Source organism: Rhinatrema bivittatum, chromosome 9, assembly GCF_901001135.1.
Source record: "Rhinatrema bivittatum chromosome 9, aRhiBiv1.1, whole genome shotgun sequence".
Taxonomy (NCBI): domain Eukaryota; kingdom Metazoa; phylum Chordata; class Amphibia; order Gymnophiona; family Rhinatrematidae; genus Rhinatrema; species Rhinatrema bivittatum.
The window spans coordinates 34,381,786-34,400,454 of record NC_042623.1 but is presented as its reverse complement, the minus strand read 5'-3'; positions in this window follow the sequence as shown (position 1 = coordinate 34,400,454).

Genomic DNA, 18,669 nt, shown 5'->3' with positions numbered 1-18,669 from the left:
CAGCTGTATCCCATATTCCAGTAGAGGATCTTAGGATCTAACAGAGCTGTATCCCACACAACACAAGGAAAGTTTTCAAAGCCATTTACCTGGGCAAAATGGCTTGGCTGAAATTTTTACCCTCCCATGCCCAGCTAAAAGTATGTGGAGGCTTCAGAGCACCTATACTTTTAGCCAGCTTAAAAAGAGATGGGCATAAGGGCATGCTTAGATCAGGAGAGGAAAACAGAACGGGAACATTCAGTTTGTAAATGCACGCGTGCTGTGCTGTGCCCCTCACAAATAGCAGGTAAAAAAAAAGTAGGAGACCGCTTGTGATGCCCAAACCTTGATGGCTGCTCTTTGTCTTAAGGGAAACCACGCTGGTGATTTCTCTTTGAAAACTGGCTGCAATGCACGTGGGCTAAAAATGCGTAGCTAGAACCTCAGAGAATTCTTCTGCTTAGTTCGGTGTCACCTACAAGTATTGTTACTTAATTGGTTAGATTGATGGAAGTCCAGAAACCCATTGACTCCAGCCTTCCTTTGATTGCTTAACGCGTCCTCTTTTGTGGTAACCCAAGGTAAGGCAGAGCAGTTAAAACAATTTCTTTCTTATCCCAAGTATGATGATTAGATTGAGTCCCCCGGAGCAGAACCTTTCCCTAAAAAATGTAATTATCATTATATCCACCAATATCTTTTAGAGTTTTCGGCCTGGCAGCTTCTTTCTTACACCTTTCAGCTCAATCAGACCTGTCCTTTTAATCTTATTATTATTATTATTATTTTTATAATCCTCTTCTTCCCATCTAATCCAGCCATCCTAGTGGTAGTCCAGAAACCACATGGGCCATTAGGCCCCGCAGAACCCTGTACGTGTGCTCCCAGAGCCTGGCCACTAGATGTCGCTATTGCATGATGACAGACCCTCCCGCTGCAAAACGTTCTCCCTGCTGGAGCACCCAGGAAGGCCTCCCGCATTGCAGCTTCGCTGGGTCATTGTGCCAGCCCACCAATATCTTCTTCCTCTAAAAACTTGTCCAGTTTACTTTTGAAGTTACTTAGCCGTGACTGCCTCCAATGGCAAAAATATTCCACACGTTCACCTTCTTTTTGAGTAAAGAACCCCTTCCCATAAAGGTGATGAAATCCTATAGCCTTAGAGGTTAGCCTTTGTTCTGTTTGTTGCTCTTGATCATTGATTTGTGTGGTCACTGTAAATATTCTCCCCTCAAATACTTTCTGTCTAAGGTAAACAGCTTCAGTTTGGAAAGCTCTTGTATCCCTTTTATTAGCCAGTCAAAGTTTTATTGTTTTGTTTTTTGGTTTTTTTTTTGGGAGGGGAAGGCGGGAGGGAGTGGATGTTTCCTCCTGCTCCTTTGAGCTTCCAGATAACTTGGAACCAGAGCCGGGATCTGGCGCCAGGAGCCTTCAATCACGACTCCCCGTGGGGTTTTCCCCCCCAGTTTTATATCTCCTTTCAGCTCACTTAGCCCAGTCATGACGTCGGCAGTCTGTGACCAGAAGGCCATGCACCAGGGCTGCTTCTGGAACTCTGCAATCAGGGATCCCGAATCTGACCACTAGGTGTCGCCGTGGCACAACACCCCAAGCCCCAGAAGACTCGGATTGCAGAGGCCTTGACCCATGGATTGACCCAGGTCTTCTGCATGGCAGCGCACAGCACTGCCACTTGGACAGCCCTTGCGCATTTCCAACATGAATATCCTTTTAGAGGAAGAGTTACAATCTCTGTCCTTGAAAATTATTATTATTATTATTATTTTTAATTTTTATAAACCGAAGTTCTTGTAGGAACTACAAATCAATCCGGTTTACATACAACTTTTAAATGCCCAAAAAGAGTAGTGGGCTTTACATAGAACAGTTGAACAATAAAACAGGTAAAACAGGTAACAATAGAACAATAACAATAATGATGGAACAAATAGAATAGATAACCAATTAAACATAGTAATATAGTAATAAATATTATATAGAAAATAAATATAAAAGAGATAGAGTAAATGAAGTGTGAGTACTGTATAAATACAAAAGATGAAAGAGCTTTTATTACATCTGCCCGGTAACATCTGTTTATAATCACTTACTGCTTGCATCCGTCTGACCAATTTTCAATCCACTCACATAAGGGGGAATTTTCAAAAGGATTTACACACTTAAAACTGGGTTTTACACTTGTAAATCCATAGGATTTACGCGCGTAGGGGGGGTTACGCACGCCGGGCCTATTTTACAAAGGCCCGGCAACGCGCATAAAGCCCCGGGACGTGTCTAAGTCGCAAGGCTTCGAAAAAGGGGAGGGGGCGGGGCCAGAGGCCTCCGGCACAGCGACCATTTGCTGCTGTGTCAGAGGATCGTGTGCCGGCAGGCTGCTGGCGCGCGCAAGAGGTAAAACAAAGGTCAGGGGGGGTTTAGGATAGGGCTAGGGGGCGGGAGAAGGGGGCTAGGAAGTTCCCTCCGAGGCTGCTCCAAAATCGGAGCGGAATGGGAGGGAACGGGGGAAAGGCCGCAGGCGTTGGCGCACGCAAAATGCACTAGTGTGCACCCCTTTGCGCACGCCGACCCATGTGTGCGCGCCCACGCGTAGGTATTAACATCTACCCCATTACGTGCACTCAGGGATGGTAACGTAAAATGAGCGCATGAGCGCCTATACATTTGCCTTCTGGTTCTTCAGCCTGCCACTCCTCTCCTTTGACCGAGACCCCTCACTCAGTTGTTTTAGGCCTGAACAGAGATTTAAGCAGACTTAACCCTCATCAAGAGCAGAAGTAAACATGTGTGATTAGCAGCCTGCCTACGCACTGCAACCACCGAATTTAAAATTCGGACTGACGTGCGTAAATGTTGCCCCCTGCCCCGGAACGCCATTGACACGCCCCCAACAATGCCATTTTTAAAAAAAAACTCACGCACACGTACATACGCACATAATTTGCGGCTTTTAAAATGTTTCTCATGCACGGTCTTTTAATGCGAGCCAACGCTTTTAAAATTCATCCCAAAGCACGTAAATAGCTTTTGAAAATTGCTATGATAGTATGTTACATTTCCATGCGTAACTCTCTTGAAAATTACCTTCATATTTTTCCACATGGCCCTCTTTTTCTAACCCTCTTTGACGACTCCTATGAATCACAGTATCAGATGCTTTACGGCAATCCAAGGGCATAAGATCAGTTGAACTCCCAATGCTCTTTTTCCTATGTAACAGCGCAGTGGGCCGCTCTGTTGTTGAACCACTGGGGATGGCCTCCTCTCATTTTATGACAGGAATAATCCAGACAGGCCCAACAGATACCCATAGCTATTGGTCCGAGGGCTTTCATCTCCCCTTTGGCTGCTTGGCTCTTTGAAGTATTGGATCAAGTGTACAGTAAAACAAATTTGAGAAAGTATTTTTGCACTCAATGCACAATTAAGCTGTGGAACTTGTTGCCAAAGAATGGGGCGAAGGCTAACAGTATAGCCGGCTTCTGGAGGATAGGAGACGGTCCCATAAATAATTATTAGCCAGGTAAACTTGGCTGTCTCCACTGCTTACTTCTGGGTGTAAGCAATAGGAAATAGACTTTCCAGGTACTTCATAGTAACTTAGACTGGCCAGGCTGCTATTGGAGACAGGATGCTGGGCTCAGCGCACATTCGATGTGATCCAGCATGGCACTTCTTATGTTCTTATACTAAGCATAAGCAAAAGGCTTGGTCTGTGTCCCAAGCTCCATTTGTATTTAATATTTTTCTAGAATTTTCTAGAGGAAATCTTTCTTCTGCTGTGTTCCTGATTCTAGTCTTTGATCTCGCCCTCTGTCTTCTGTCTGTCACAGCATCGATGCTGGAAAGGCAGAGCATCTTTTCCTTGCCCTCCTCCTTCCCAGATCATGTGCCCTCCTATCTTCCTCTCCAACAGGAATCTGTTGGTTTGGACCCCTCACTGTCTCTCTCTCTCTCTCTGTCTATTCCCGCATGTCTCACCTCAGGCCAGAAGCTAACGCTTTCACTCTTACAGCATTTCAGAACATTTCCAGATTTCTCACACGTGACACAAGTCAGAGGCTACCACTTGCACTTGCTGGGCTTTTATAATTCCCTCCCTGCTGCTGTCTCTTGAACCAGTCAATATTACATTCCAGAATGGGAGATGTCTTCTTTTTACCTCAGCTTCCCCTGCTCATGGCTGAGATCCACCCGATTGACAAACAGGAGCCAAACTAGTGAGCTGCAGCTCTCCACCTTTAGTTGTCATTGGGGCCGTAGTTTGGGGCTATGCTACATGTGCACTCAGGTTCAGAGGTGTGTCCCACCCAGAGCGCTTCCAGACTCCAGGCCCCTGTCTTTCGCCTCCCCACTGGGTCTCTGTGCTCTCAGTGGCAGCTTCTACCTCACTTCTTCCTTTCCCCGTTGTCCTAAGTCTATCTGCTTTGCATTCCTCCTCAGAGTTAATGCACTACAGGTTTTCATGTGTCTCATTAGGGTGCTATTATTCAAAGAGTATTGTATTATGTTAACAAATTATGATATTGGTGACGACCACTGTGACGAAATAATGATAAATCCGTGCCTTCCTCCAGCGTCCCCCAATTCTTACCTCTGTGATTATGTACGAACATGCTCTGAAGTTTTGTAATGAAATCATTTGAATAAATTCTCATCATTTGCAGCTGCGTGTGTGGGTCTCCTCCGTTCTCAGGATTGTAGAGCTGCAGAATGTTTCTGAACATGTGTGTCAGGCTCACACCAGTCGGTCTCTTTCCAGACACACCACATGGGCTTACGGGTTGCACTCTGCCAACACTTAAAGTTTTATCTTTGTTACCCACCTAGAACCATATATCCTGGATTGGATGGGATATAAAACACGTTAAATACATTTTGCATGTATGTGGAGCTGTGAAGTGTCCCGCATCTCCATGTGTGTGGTGTATTATGCTGTTCTTTATGTTGAAACAAAAATAAAAAAAGATTTGAAGTAAATAAATCTTGAAGGAACCATAATGCTGGACAAGCAGTTTCACGCAGCCTGTTCACCCAGTAGTCCACTCTCCCCTGGTGAGGTCTGGCTTGCTTGCTTCAGTAGTTGCTCTGCTCTGTAACCCTCATCTTGGGATTCCCCATGCATAATGGCTAATTCATGCCAGCTTGTCAATTATGAAATTAAGTATAGACAGCAGGATGAATTAGCCATGCTTAATAGCCACCCACCTCTGTGGAAAGTTGACTCTCTCTCTAAAGCTTAAGCTCTAGAACAGTCTGAGGGACTCCTGAGGCAACACGCATTCGCAGGACTCCCATGCATGCTCAGTGAAGTCACCCCTACGTTATGGCTAATTCATCCTGCTGTCCAAGGAGAGCCCTGTCGACAGGTAAGCAAACTTGCTTTACACCAAATAGCATCAAGTTTCTATCCCTCACCCTGGAGACAATAAGCCAGTCTCTCAATAATAACAGTTTCCTGAGACGGTCTGCACCAGTGCCTGATCTTAGGAGTATGCTTCCAGTGCAAAGCAATTACAACGGGCTGCATGGGGCTATTGGGGAAACCATTGCTCTGTAGTGCAAGGGAAGGTTTTCCCCAACATTAACCTCCCCCCCCCCCCCCCCCCACCACCACCCCACTCCTGTCTAGCCCAGCTATCACAGCAGCAATCCCTCCAGGACCCATGAGCAAAGGTTTTACAGCATTACCAGTTCCAGCTGGCCTGCAGAGCAGAAGCTGGGAAGCTGGGTTGAGAGCTGGGTTGGTGGTGGTGGTTCGTACTCTAAGTTCAGACAAAGTCACACTGACACTGGTGTGGATTCTCTGATAGGAAGTGATGTTAAACCTCCAGGGCCTAAGGCACAGGGTGAAAGTCTTTCAGTGGGGGTAATCTCTGATCTCTGGTGTCTGAATAAATCAGATGGGACACTCAGGATGGGAGTTCTAGAAGAAAAGCGTTTACTGCGTCGCTGTTTTTTGTCAGTTGACAGCAGGCACATTTCCTCACCATCACATCCATGTTCAGCACAAAATCCATATCCATTTGATCTGCGTAAGTGTCCCGGGATATCCTCCCCTCCAGGGCATGGAAAGAATGGCTCCCTGGGATGGAATGCAGTCTCCTGTCCTTAGTGGCTCACCCTTTCTCCAAAATATTGCCAGACCTGCACCGATGGGCTCCACAAAATCCAATCCTCTCAGGTTTTTGTTTTCCCAGGGCAGGGACTCCTATGTCCTTCTCGGTGACTCCCAATGCTCCTCTTCAATAGAAACTGGATCTTTCAAACTGAAAATACCAAAAATCAGCACAGCAATGAAAAACACACCCTTCACTTTTCTCCACTCCGGGGTTGGAAGGGGAGGCACAAATCTTCCGAAAAAAAAATTCACAACCCCCCCCCCCCCACCACCAAAAACTTCAGAAAAAGCAGAGAAATATCCCATTCCAACCACTGCATGTGAATTGCAAAAACTGAACTTCTCTCTTCCTAGCCTTTCCCAGCTCAGGGTGTTTCCTATCTTGAAGCAGGACTAGGGGAACCAGAAAAAAAACAAAACAACAAAAAACAATCTTTAAAAAAAATTTCAAAACACCGTGACACCCCCACCGACACAGGGTGTGGCCAGCAATGAGCTGTCCCAAATCCTATCCTAGGTAACCTGCGGTGTGAGTTCCAGCCAACATAGGAACAGGGGAATAAAGAAAAAGATCCTCGCTCTTCAAACCCAAACAAGAATCCCACACTCATCCCAGGCAGGAAGCTGTCCCTGCAGCAGCCTTACAGGAGGTGCTGTGGCAAGGTGGCATGCTCCGGCTTTCTTTACAGGGCCTAAATCTGAGCCAGATTCTCACGGGGGAGAGATCTCTATATGTGCAGCAGCGTGGGATTTTACCACGTGCGTTAGCACAACTAACACATGATTTACTAAAGGGTATAAAGCACATTGTGACTCGCACATTAAAAGCACTGACAATGCGTGCATTAAAATTTGCAGATTAATGTGCATGGGATGTTTAACACAAAATACTTAACTGCACCTATAGAAGGGAAGTTACATTTCTTGTTGAGGGCCGGGTTTACACGTAGAAACACATTAAGACAAAATGTGTTACATTTAGATAAACTGGTTAGCATAATTTTGCATATTAATCATCTCATAAAAATGTAACAAATCCACATTAACTGAAAAAGATTGCACGTTACTGTTAATGCAAAGGCATTAACACTACCGTACTTTAATGCACATTCAGCGCTAATGCAGGGGTTTAACACATTTTAACGCCCTTTAGTAAACAACAGGCCCCTTAACTTGTTACAGATTAAAGTGATATTGAGAATCACCTATGAAACATAGACGTTTTGCTATTCCCTGGTGTAACTGATGCTATGCAGAGCACATACACAATAGAAAAGGCAGGCAAAGCAGGCCCATCCTACATCTCTCTCCCTCATTTCCTGGCGTGCAAGAGAGGACTGTCCCAGGAGGCAGGGCCTGTGGGCGTTGTACCGTACAGCATGGCAGTAGGGCAGGACGGAGCCCTTGTGTGCCTGCAACCCTGGGAGATGAGCACAGAGGAGGGTCGGGGGGGGCCTCCTAGCCCTGGAGAGGCAAAGGAAGGTGGCCACTTTCTATCTATTGTAGTGGGACCCCAGTCGGCTGGCTGGGGTCCCACTACAATAGATAGAAAGTGGAGCTACAATGCCGAGGGGAGCTACAATGCCGAGGGCCTTCCCCTAAGTCCAATCCCCTGATCTCAGCTGCTGTGCAGCAGGAGGTTCTTCAGAAGGAGCCAAGAGAACAAAAATAATAATAATAATAATAATAATAATAATAATAAAAAATGACAAGTACACTCCACTCACTGTCCTAATGCCCAGTTAGAAGAGAGAGTCACCCGAGTCCAGCAATGGTGTTCGACCCAATTTACTTACGTTTAAAAATCAAAATCCATACAAGAATAGAAAAAAATATGAAACAGAAAAAATCAGCGTTAGAAAAAATCACGGTCTCCTTGTCCATGACACTCCTCCGCGAGGTTCTTCTCTCCCCCTGCCCTCCCCCCACTGCACCAGCATCCATCTCCCTTCCCTCTGAAGGGTAGGATGGTCTCTTTGTAATTGCAGCATACACAAAGCTGGGAAAGGTAGCAAGACCCTTGTTCCCAAAACGAGCCTTCAGAATCAGATATATCCAACAACTCCTGCTGGAATGTCCAAAATAGTCAAAACCCTTCACACTCTTCATCCTGGCTGCCGACTCGGAGCAAAAAGCAAAAAGAAACAGATAGCGGGGGGATGGTGGGGGGGGGGGGTTCCCTTGTTTCAGATACTGGTTCAGATCCACAGATCTATAAAAACGGCAAAATCTTCTAATCTTCCAAACTCCGCTCCTTAGGTCACGTCCCCTGTAAAGCAGAGAAAACCCTCCCCCCCCTGGTCAGTCCACCTGGTGGATGGCAAAGATCCAAAACACCTGCTCCGGGGGATTTTATAATCCCCAAGAAGCCTTCCCACAAAAAGATAAGCCAGGAGGAGGATTCCAGATATGCCCACCCCCTTAACTAGGCTAGAAAAACTGAGCAAAATTATAGCGACAGGCAAAGCCCGGTCACACCATAGTCGTGCAAGGGGGCAGCTCAGATGCTGAAGGCGAGGATGCTGGGTCGGCAGAGGTAGATGTGGGTTGAAAGATAGATCCAGGAAGAATGGTGAGAGGATGAGTAGGAGGGCCCATCAAACATTTTGCTGGTATTATTTTATTTATTTATTTGATTCATATTCTGCTTTTTTTCAGGCACTTCAGGGTGAATTACGTTCAGGTATTGTAGGCATTTCTCTGTCCCAAAAGGGCTCACAATCTAAGTTATCCATCTGTATTTTTTTTTTTTTTTTACTAATCTAAAAATACATTTGTGATTTCTTCTGGAATGTGTGATGCTGTAAGATAATTTTCCTTGTAAAAGACCTCCTCTTCCAAGAAGAAGCACTTTGGCTGTGACGAAGCTGCAGGCAGTAAACAAGAGCAAAGTCATGAATTTCGGTCAAGTTTGGGCAGTGTTTTGGCTTCATGCCCGTCCTCCACACTGATATCAGCTGCTGATGCAACACCCACGTGCTACTAAGTCAGAACTCTTTTGCAAAAAGAAAAAAAATTAATGGAGGGTAGAGTGTAAAAGCTTGTTACTGTGCCATTAAATCTGGTCATCTGCTGGAGGAAGTGAGTCCCTCTCATGAGGAGAGTGAGAGTTTGGGAGCGAGACTGCTGAATTTGTGCACCAGTAACTAAACCCTGTGATTCAACATCTGAAAGCAATCCAAGATCCAGGTGTTACACTGGCGAGTTGGGACATCCCCAGAATTCCAGAGGTGCACGATGTCACATGGGGGGGAGGGGGGAGGGGGAATACTTATCCAAAGGGGAAGGAGGGAGAAGAGAGAGGCCAGCACTCTTAGAATGTGAATTTGTTTTGCATTTGCCGATTCCCTCTGAATATCCCTGTGCGTGATTTTTCGAATGGCGCCCAAGTTAGCAGAATGGAGGCCCCCGTTCCCATTGGACAGTGGCCTCATGAATGCTTTGGACCATGGTCTGGCTGCCTCATTGGGTTCCTGCCTGTCGTCTGTCACAGCCTCACTTTGTGTCACAATCAATTGCCTTTCATCAGCAGTACTTCTCTCTCTCCTGTGCAATCACACTATAAGTTCTGCACATTTCCACATCCGTCCATCGGATGGATCTGCAGCTTCACCACTCAGTGGTGCATCTACAGTATGTATATTGAATGTTAACTTGTTATAGATTAAAATAGGTATTTCTTGATGATGAAGGTTATCTAATCACAGATAGGAAACTTTCTGGCTTCTGCTTTAGGGGTGACCCATTTCTTTACCCCCAACTGCTAGATCGCCCCTTTCTTGCAGGAGACATGGTCTCTTCTGCACAAAATCCCCCTTCTCCATGCCAAAGACCCCATGAGATCCATATTCAAATGCTAGCTGGATAAATTATCAAACAGCGGTCCTAAAGTTACCTGGACAACATTGCTGGGATATTCAGCGGGGCACTTCCACCACTGAATACATCCAGTTATGTCAAAGTTAACCAGATACATTTATCTGGCTAATTTTAGGGCTGCTCTTCCATAGGCCTATAGTTATCTGGCTGCCTTTATCCTGCTAACAAAGCTAGACAGATGGCTCCACTCCAGAATGCCCCTGCCCCATCCCAGAGCTAGGGCCTCATTTTCCAATATTGCATTAAGGGGTGTTTCCCATGCAAATGAGGCTTTTTTTGTGCAGCAGGGAAACTTCGCATTTTCGGAAAACATCTTGGTGGGGGGGGGGGGGGGGGGGGGGGGGAGAGAGAGACTTGCAGTTGCTATAATGTCCACTCCCTAGACAGGTATTTGTATCCCTATGGGAGGCCCACCTAGTAACTCGAGGTGGGGATTAGGTATGAGTGTAGGGGGTTGGGGGCCACTTTCACATTCAACATGAGACATACGAACAGAACAGTGGTCTCTTGTGAAGATTTGATGGGCTTCGGAGTGAGGAAACACACTCCAAGATGAGATTTGGGCAATGTTCTCTCAAACTAGCTTGATGGACACACTCCTCACTCCGACACACTCCTCACTCCGACACACTCCTCACTCCGACACTCCGACACTCCTCACTCCGACACACTCCTCACTCCGACACACTAGCTTGATGGACACACTCCTCACTCCGAAGCCCATCAAATCTTCACAAGAGACCACTGTTCTGTTCGTATGTCTCATGTTGAATGTGAAAGTGGCCCCCAACCCCCTACCTCGAATTACTAGGTGGGCCTCCCATAGGGATACAAATACCTGTCTAGGGAGTAGACATTATAGCAACTGCAAGTCTCTCTCTCTCTCTCTCTCTCTCTCTCTCCAGCTGGCAGGATTCTGGAAAATGACCCCCCCCAGCCAGATAAACACTTAGCTGAATATGGGCCTCCATCTCTTCAAGCCAAGGCACTACTTCTCCACAAAATTCTGTTTCTCCTGTGCAAGATGCCACCTCTGTCTTTGTATCTGAACTGGGAATCTTCAGATTTACTGGCTGAGTCACAACCCCAGACATATAGGGGATTTTCCAGCAGAATCATCTTTGTTCTGGATTATTTATTTATTTAAAAACTCTTCTATACCGTCATTAAGTTGGGTAACCATCACAACGGTTTACATATAGGCACGATAAAAAATATGAGTGGTATAGATTACAAATTAAACATGTGCCATCATAGTACGGTAACAATATGGTGCACTAAGCTATTTGTTTAAGTTGAGCGTATCTGTTTGGTAGAAAATTGTGTAAGCGGTTCAAATTTAACATTAAAGTGCATTTGTAAGTTTAAAAAACACTGTTTGTTCGGTGCATCCTTATTAATCAATTGTTTTTCTCCTTCTCTTTGTCTTTATAGAAGGCTTGTTTAAAGAGCCAGGTTTTCAGGTTGGATTTAAAAATTTTCAAATTTCTCTGGAGCCTTAATTCGAGAGGCATGGTGTTCCATAGTACAGGGCCAGCCAGTGACAGTGCTCTTTCCCTTACTTGAGTGAGGTGTGCTGATTTGACAGAGGGGACAGTTAGTAGAGCCTTATTTGCAGATCTTAGGATTCTGTGTGGGACATGTACGTGCAGTGCTGTGTTAAGCCAGTCGGCTTTTTCATCATGTATTAGTTTATGAATTATACATAGCGCCTTGTATTGTATTCTTTGTTCAATTGGGAGCCAATGTAGTTCGGCAAGTGTTCCGGTTATGTGGTCCCTTCTTTTTTTGCCAGTCAAAATTCTAGCAGCAGAGTTTTGTAGTATTTGCAGCGGCCTTAGTGTAGATTGTGGTAGCTCTAGTAATAGTGAGTTACAATAGTCTGTGCTTGCGAATATCAGTGCCTGAAGAATTGTACGAAAATTGTTTTGTGTTAACAGGGGTTTCAGTCTTCTCAGGGTCATTAGTTTACTGTATCCTTCTTTTATTTTCTGTGAGATGTGCTGTTTCATGCTTAACTCAGGGTCCATTATTACTCCTAGATTCCGTACTTTTATTGCTAGTTCCATGTCTTGATTATTTTTTATTTTGATTGTAGTTTGTGTTGGGTGAATGTTTTTCTGTTCAAGGTGTAAGAATTCAGTTTTGTCGATGTTTATTACCAATTCCATCTGATATAGGAGCTGTTTGATTATTTCAAGATACATACTGGCTAGTTGCATTGTTTCTTCGATGGAGTTTACTATGGGTAACAGTAGTTGAATATCATCTGCATATAAGTAATGTGTGATTCCTAGTCCTGCTAGTAGGTGACAGATTGGCAGTAGGTAAATATTAAAGAGTGTTGCAGACAGGGCTGATCCCTGTGGGACACCCGTTAGTTTAATTTTGTCTGAAAGTGTATTTTTGATTTGTGCTTGGAAATATCTGTTGTTTAAATATGACTCAAACCAGTTATTGTTTTATTATTGAGTCCTATTTCTTTTAGTCTACTGATTAGTATTTTGTGATTTACAGTATCAAAGGCTACGGAGAGATCTAATAGAACCAGAATGTAGTGTGTTCCAGTGTCAAAACCTCTAAGGATAGTATCAGATAGAGCTAGTAGTAAAGGCTCTGTACTATAATGTTTGTGGAATCCATGTTGGGCTGGGTATAATATGTTGTTGTTTTCAAGATTTTATTTTATTTATTTATTTATTTATTTAAAGTTTTTCTATACCGGCATTCGTGATACAATCACATCATGCCGGTTTACAGGTAACAGGGGGGTGTAAAACAGAACATTGAACAAGTGCATAGAACCGTAAAGTTACATTAAACAAGGTTTTTTCTAACTGGGGGAGGAAAGAGAGTTAGATGAACAGAGCAGATTTAAGATTAATTATTTACATTATGTTGCAGTGTCTCATTGAATTGTTGCTATAATTTAGTTAGGATCTGGGAAGGCTTGTTTAAACAGCCAAGTCTTAAGCCTTTTTCTAAAAGTTAGTAGGCAAGGTTATTGTCTCAGATCCGAGGGTTTGACAATTGTTTTTGTACTGTTTTCTCAATGGTTTGACAATTGTTTTTGTACTGTTTTTGTATTGTTTTTGTTTTTGTATTGTTTTTGATGGTTTGACAATTGTTTTTGTTTGACAATTGTTTGACAATGGTTTGACAATTGTTTTTGTATTGACAATTTTTGATTGACAATTTTTGTATTGACAATTTTGTATTTGACAATTTTTGACAATTATTGACAATAATTTTTGACAATTATTGACAATTTTGTATTGACAATTTTGTATTTGACAATTTTTGTATTGACAATTTTTGTTTGGTTTGACAATTGTTTTTGTATTGTTTTTGATGGTTTGACAATTGTTTTTGTACTGTTTTCTCAATGAGTTTGGCTATCAGAGGTAAGTTGGAGACTGGTCTATAGTTGTTAGGGTTAAGGGGGTCAAGGTTCTTTTTCTTAATGATTGGTTTGATTATAGCTCCTTTCAAGGCATCCAGCATTACTCCTTCATTTAGTGATAGGTTGATGATATTGGTTAGTGTTGGCGCTACAGTCCTGGCAAGTTTTTTTTATTTCTGTAATAGGTATGGTGTCAATTATATGGGTAGCAGGGTTCCTTTGATTTATCGTTTTTTCAACTTCGTTTTGTGATATCTCCTCAAATTCTGACCATTTAGTGACATCTCTAGTGGGCATCTTAATTTCTTGTTTTGTTGTGATGGGGGTTTGCAAAAGTCTTCACACCCTCATACTTTTTTTGTTTTACATTCTAAAATACATTAATCAAAATACATTAAAGTAGAAGTTTGTTTCACTGATCTACATAACATACCATACATTTTCATTATAAAACAAAATTTATAGAAATATTCCAAAAGTAATTTTCCAAAAAAAAAAAATATTCCAAAACAATTATAGAAATATTCCAAAAGTAAAAGAACATAGTTGGCGTAAAAACCCCTCCACCACAACCCTAGCTGCCTACAAATCCCACCTAAATGCCTACAGGAATGTCATCAATAGAACAAAGAAAGAATTCTTCTCAAAAAGATCTATCACTTCATCTCCAATTCCAAAGCTCTGTTCTCCTACGTATCAGCCCTCACCAAACCGTCCACACCTCTCATTCCAGACGACCAAGCCACCAGTAAAGCCAAGGAATTGGCCGACTACTTTGAGAAAAAAATTGACATCTTTATCGCGCCCCTCACGGCGCCCATTCCTCCACCCCCCACACACACTCTCCACCTGTCATCAACGAAACATATCACTAGTTTCCTTTGAGTCTACGTCTTCACTAGAAATAGAAAACATTCTCAAGAAGCTTAAACCCTCTTCACACCCATCAGACCACATACAGTCCAACCTGCTCTTCACCATTCCGAATATCATTGCTAAGCCTATAGCAGACGTCATAAACTGCTCCCTTGCCCAAGGGCTTGTTCCAGACCAACTCAAGCTTGCAATGCTTAAACCTCTATTTAAAAAAACCAACCTATCACCATCAGACCCAGCCAACTTCCGCCCCATAGCGAATTTGCCGATGATCGCCAAACTCATGGAAAAAATCGTAAACAAACAACTATCTGAATACCTGGAAGAAAATGATATTCTCGCCCCAATACAATTTGGCTTCTGCAAGGCACTAAACATGGAATCATTACTATCTTCTCTCTCGGACACCATCCTCCTAAACTTGGAAAAAGGACAACCGTATCTACTCGCTCTTCTGGATCTATCCGCGGCCTTCGACACCGTGAACCACACTATCTTATTACAGCGACTTGCAGAAATTGGCATCAAGGGAACTGCACTCAATTGGTTCAAATCCTTCCTTGAAAACAGGTTTTACAAGGTGAGGATCAACAATAAAGAATCAATCTTTTCCCAGACCTTGAGCTCCACTGTAGAGATATTCGTACCATTCTGCAATGCCTGCAAGAGAATAATCTCTATGCCAAACTGGAAAAATGTCTCTTTGAACCAGAGTTGCTCCCCTTGCTCAGGTACATAGCCTCACGAGATGGGTTTTGGATGGACCCAGCCAAGGTAAAAGCCATCATGGACTGGCCTTGCCCAGTGGGGTTCTGAGCCTTACAAAGATTCTTGGGGTATGCTAATTATACTGACAGTTTATTCCAAATTACTTTTCCGTGGCAGCCCCCCTTACTGCCTTTACCCGCAAGAGCGCCAAGACCAAAGATTGGCCACCAGAGGCTATTAAGGCTTTCCAGAAGTTAAAAAATACCTTCGCTGACAAGCCTTGCCTATGTCATCTGGATCCCACATGATTCTTCATTTTAGAGGTAGATGTCTCTATCTTGGGAGTAGAGGCTGTCCTCAGCCAACACCCTCCAGAAGGAGTACTTTGTCCGTGTTCCTTCTTTTCTAAGAAGTTCTCCCCAGCTGAACACAACTACAGCATTGGAGATCCAGAGCTCTTGGCCATCAAATTGGCTCTTGAGGAATGGCACCATCTTCTCGAAGGGGCTGAATAACTCTATTGTTGATACATTAGACACAATAGCCCCGGTAAAATCGATTAGGATATATAAGAAAAAGTCAAATAATAAATGGTGTACTGATATGTTACGTAACCTAAAAACATTGCTAAGAAAAAAGGAGCACCTCTGGAGAAAGCATAAAAACATCCAAATGAAAAATAGTTACTTTGCAACTTCGGCGAATCGACGGGAGAGCAAGGCCTGTGCAGTCAGCGCCGCAGACCCACCGGGGTAAGGCCTTTAAGATCTACACTTACCCCAGTCTCTCTCAGCGCTGACCACGAGGCAGCCCTCGCCATCTGCCCGGGGTCCACCTTGCTGATCCGGCCCTCCTTCTTGTCGGCGACCAATCCCAGGATTCGAGGCAGGGCAGCCAATCGGGGGACAGCTCTGATTGGGCTTTAAATCTTCCATCACTGCCGGCGCAGCTTCCTTCACCCTCGGCAAATCGGCGGGAGAGCAAGGCCTGCGCAGTCGGTGCCGCAGACCCACCGTGGTAAGGCTTTTAAGATCTACACTTACCCCAGTCTCTCTCAGCGCCGACCACGAGGCAGCCCTCGCCATCCGCCCGGGGTCCACCTTGCTGATCGGGCCCTCCTTTTCGTCGCCGACCAATCCCAGGATTCGAGGCAGGGCAGCCAAACGGGGGACAGCCCTGATTGGGCTTTAAATCTTCCATTGCTGCCAGCGCAGCTTCCTTCACCCTTGGCGAATCGGCAGGACAGCAAGGCCTGCACAGTTGGCACCGCAGATCCACCGGGGTAAGGCCTTTAAGATCTACACTTACCCCAGTCTCTCTCAGCACTGACCACGAGGCAGCCCTCGCCATCCGCCCGGGGTTCACCTTGCTGATCCGGCCCTCCTTCTTGTTGGCGACCAATCCCAGGATTTGAGGCAGGGCAGCCAATTGGGGGACAGCCCCGATTGGGCTTTAAATCTTCCATCGTAGCTAGGCGCCGCATGCCGAAGGAGCGCGACAAAGGGGCAGGCCCCTTTGTGCGCACCTTCGTGCAGCACCGTAGTGTAGCTTCAGCTCCTTACTAGCTGCGGTTTACAATCTCTCATAAAGGCATTCTATCCAGACCTCCTCAGACAAACAACTATCCCTCAAGTCTCCTATGCCAGCAGTCAACCAGCACACCCAAGTATTCTCTCATTCTTGCTTTAATTATCCTGTTCAAACATTCATCTTCACCAGCTATATCTAGCCTGTTCCAGCATTCATCCACTACAGCAGACACCAAACCTGTTCCAGAATTCATCCGCTACAGCATCTATTAAATCCTGTCTAGCATTAATCCACTATAGCCTTTCATCCAACTCATCCTAGCCTTTCATCCAACTCAGCCCAGCACCATCACTCCTTAGCCTTCAGCAGGCCTGTGCCAGCTCTCATCCATATCATTCAAACAGTCAACCCCATCTTTCCTGACACTTCAGGACACAATGCCTCCTGATCTCCCAATACCGATTCTTCATCACAGTTCATTCTACACAGGAAAATCATCTATGCTATCCCGTCACCACACCTACAAATCCCTCATCCCCATCATGATCTCACCTATCACCCAAATCCTAGGCCTCGCTCTATTCTCCTTGATATTATTTAATGCTCAATCCCTCACCAAGAAATCTCTGGTCCTCAATGACCTTCTTATAGACGCGAACCCGGACATCTGCGCCATAACAGAAACATGGCTTAAACCTACGGATATAGCAATAATAAATCAACTACCAACACAGACCTACGACTCTTTCTTCCTCCCCTGACAGAAAAAAAGGGGCGGGGCATTCTCCAAGCAGACAAAAAAGATTTGAGATTCACATAATACCCAGTTAAATCAGACTCTAAACTAGAAACAGGCCTCTTCAAATCAGACCAACTACAAATCCTCCTTGTTTATGTCCCACCAGGCCTCCTGGAATCAGATCCATCCCCCATTGTTGAAATAATAGCATCACACATAAATCTGGACTCCCCAGCTATAATCCTAGGAGATTTCAACCTGAATGTCGACAACCCCACACTCTCAACCAGCTGCGAGGCTTTCCTCACCGCCCTGTCAGCCATGGGATTCAAGCAGATAGTCAACAAACCTACCCACAAAGCGGGTCACACTTTGGACCTTATCTTTGTAAACTTTGGTATCACGCACTCATCCCACCCGGTATGCAAGCAATTCCCCTGGTCAGACCACGCATTAATCTCCACCACCCTCACGCTGGCAGAAACCAGTAACATACACCTACCTCAACCTTCATTTTTCTACAGAAAATCCTGCTCCTCTGACGACCTCAGCAAACAGCTGGCCTTAGAACTCCCACTCATAGACGTCGCCATTCCCAATTCAGCCCTCCAGTCCTGGACTAACATAACAGAGGCTGTAGCAAATAAACTATGTCCACTATCAACAAAAAAATTCAACCCCAACTCTTCCAAAAGACAACCATGGTTCACTAACAAGCTTCGAAAACTCAAACAAAGTCTACGACAGAAAGAGAGTAAATGGCGTAAAGCACCTTGCCCCAGCACCCTCTCTGCCTACAAGCTCGCTCTTCACTACTACAAGAGCTCCACCCTAAAATCAGAAAGGGACTTCTATGCTCATAAGATCCATGACCTCATCTTCGACGCTAAAGCCCTTTTTGCATACCTACCCAACTTAACACAAATCAATGCTCCAGACATCCCCCCCCCCCCCCCACCAAGCTCAATCAAAAGCAGAAGATTTGGCCCTCTTCTTCCAAAATAAAGTCACTAACCTCCTATCACAGCGTCCCTCCAACACCACCTCGCCTTCTAGTGCATATCACCACCCCAACAAAGACATATCTCTCAAATCTTTTGAACCCATCACAGCCTCAGAGATTCAAGCAGTTTTGAAGAAAATGAAACCTTCCTCACACTTCCTCCACTAAACTGCTCCTACTAATCCCCGACACCATCTCCAATTCACTGGCTGACATCATTAACTGTTCTTTATCCCAGGGAAATGTGGGAGGGAGGTTCTGGAAGCCAAATTTAGGCTCTTAGGTAGAAAGATTAAATCCAGAACCTCCAGGGTAGCATTCTCTGAAATGCTCCCTGTTCCACGCGCAGGTCACCAGAGGCAGGCAGAGCTCCGGAGTCTCAATGCGTGGATGAGACGATGGTGCAAGGA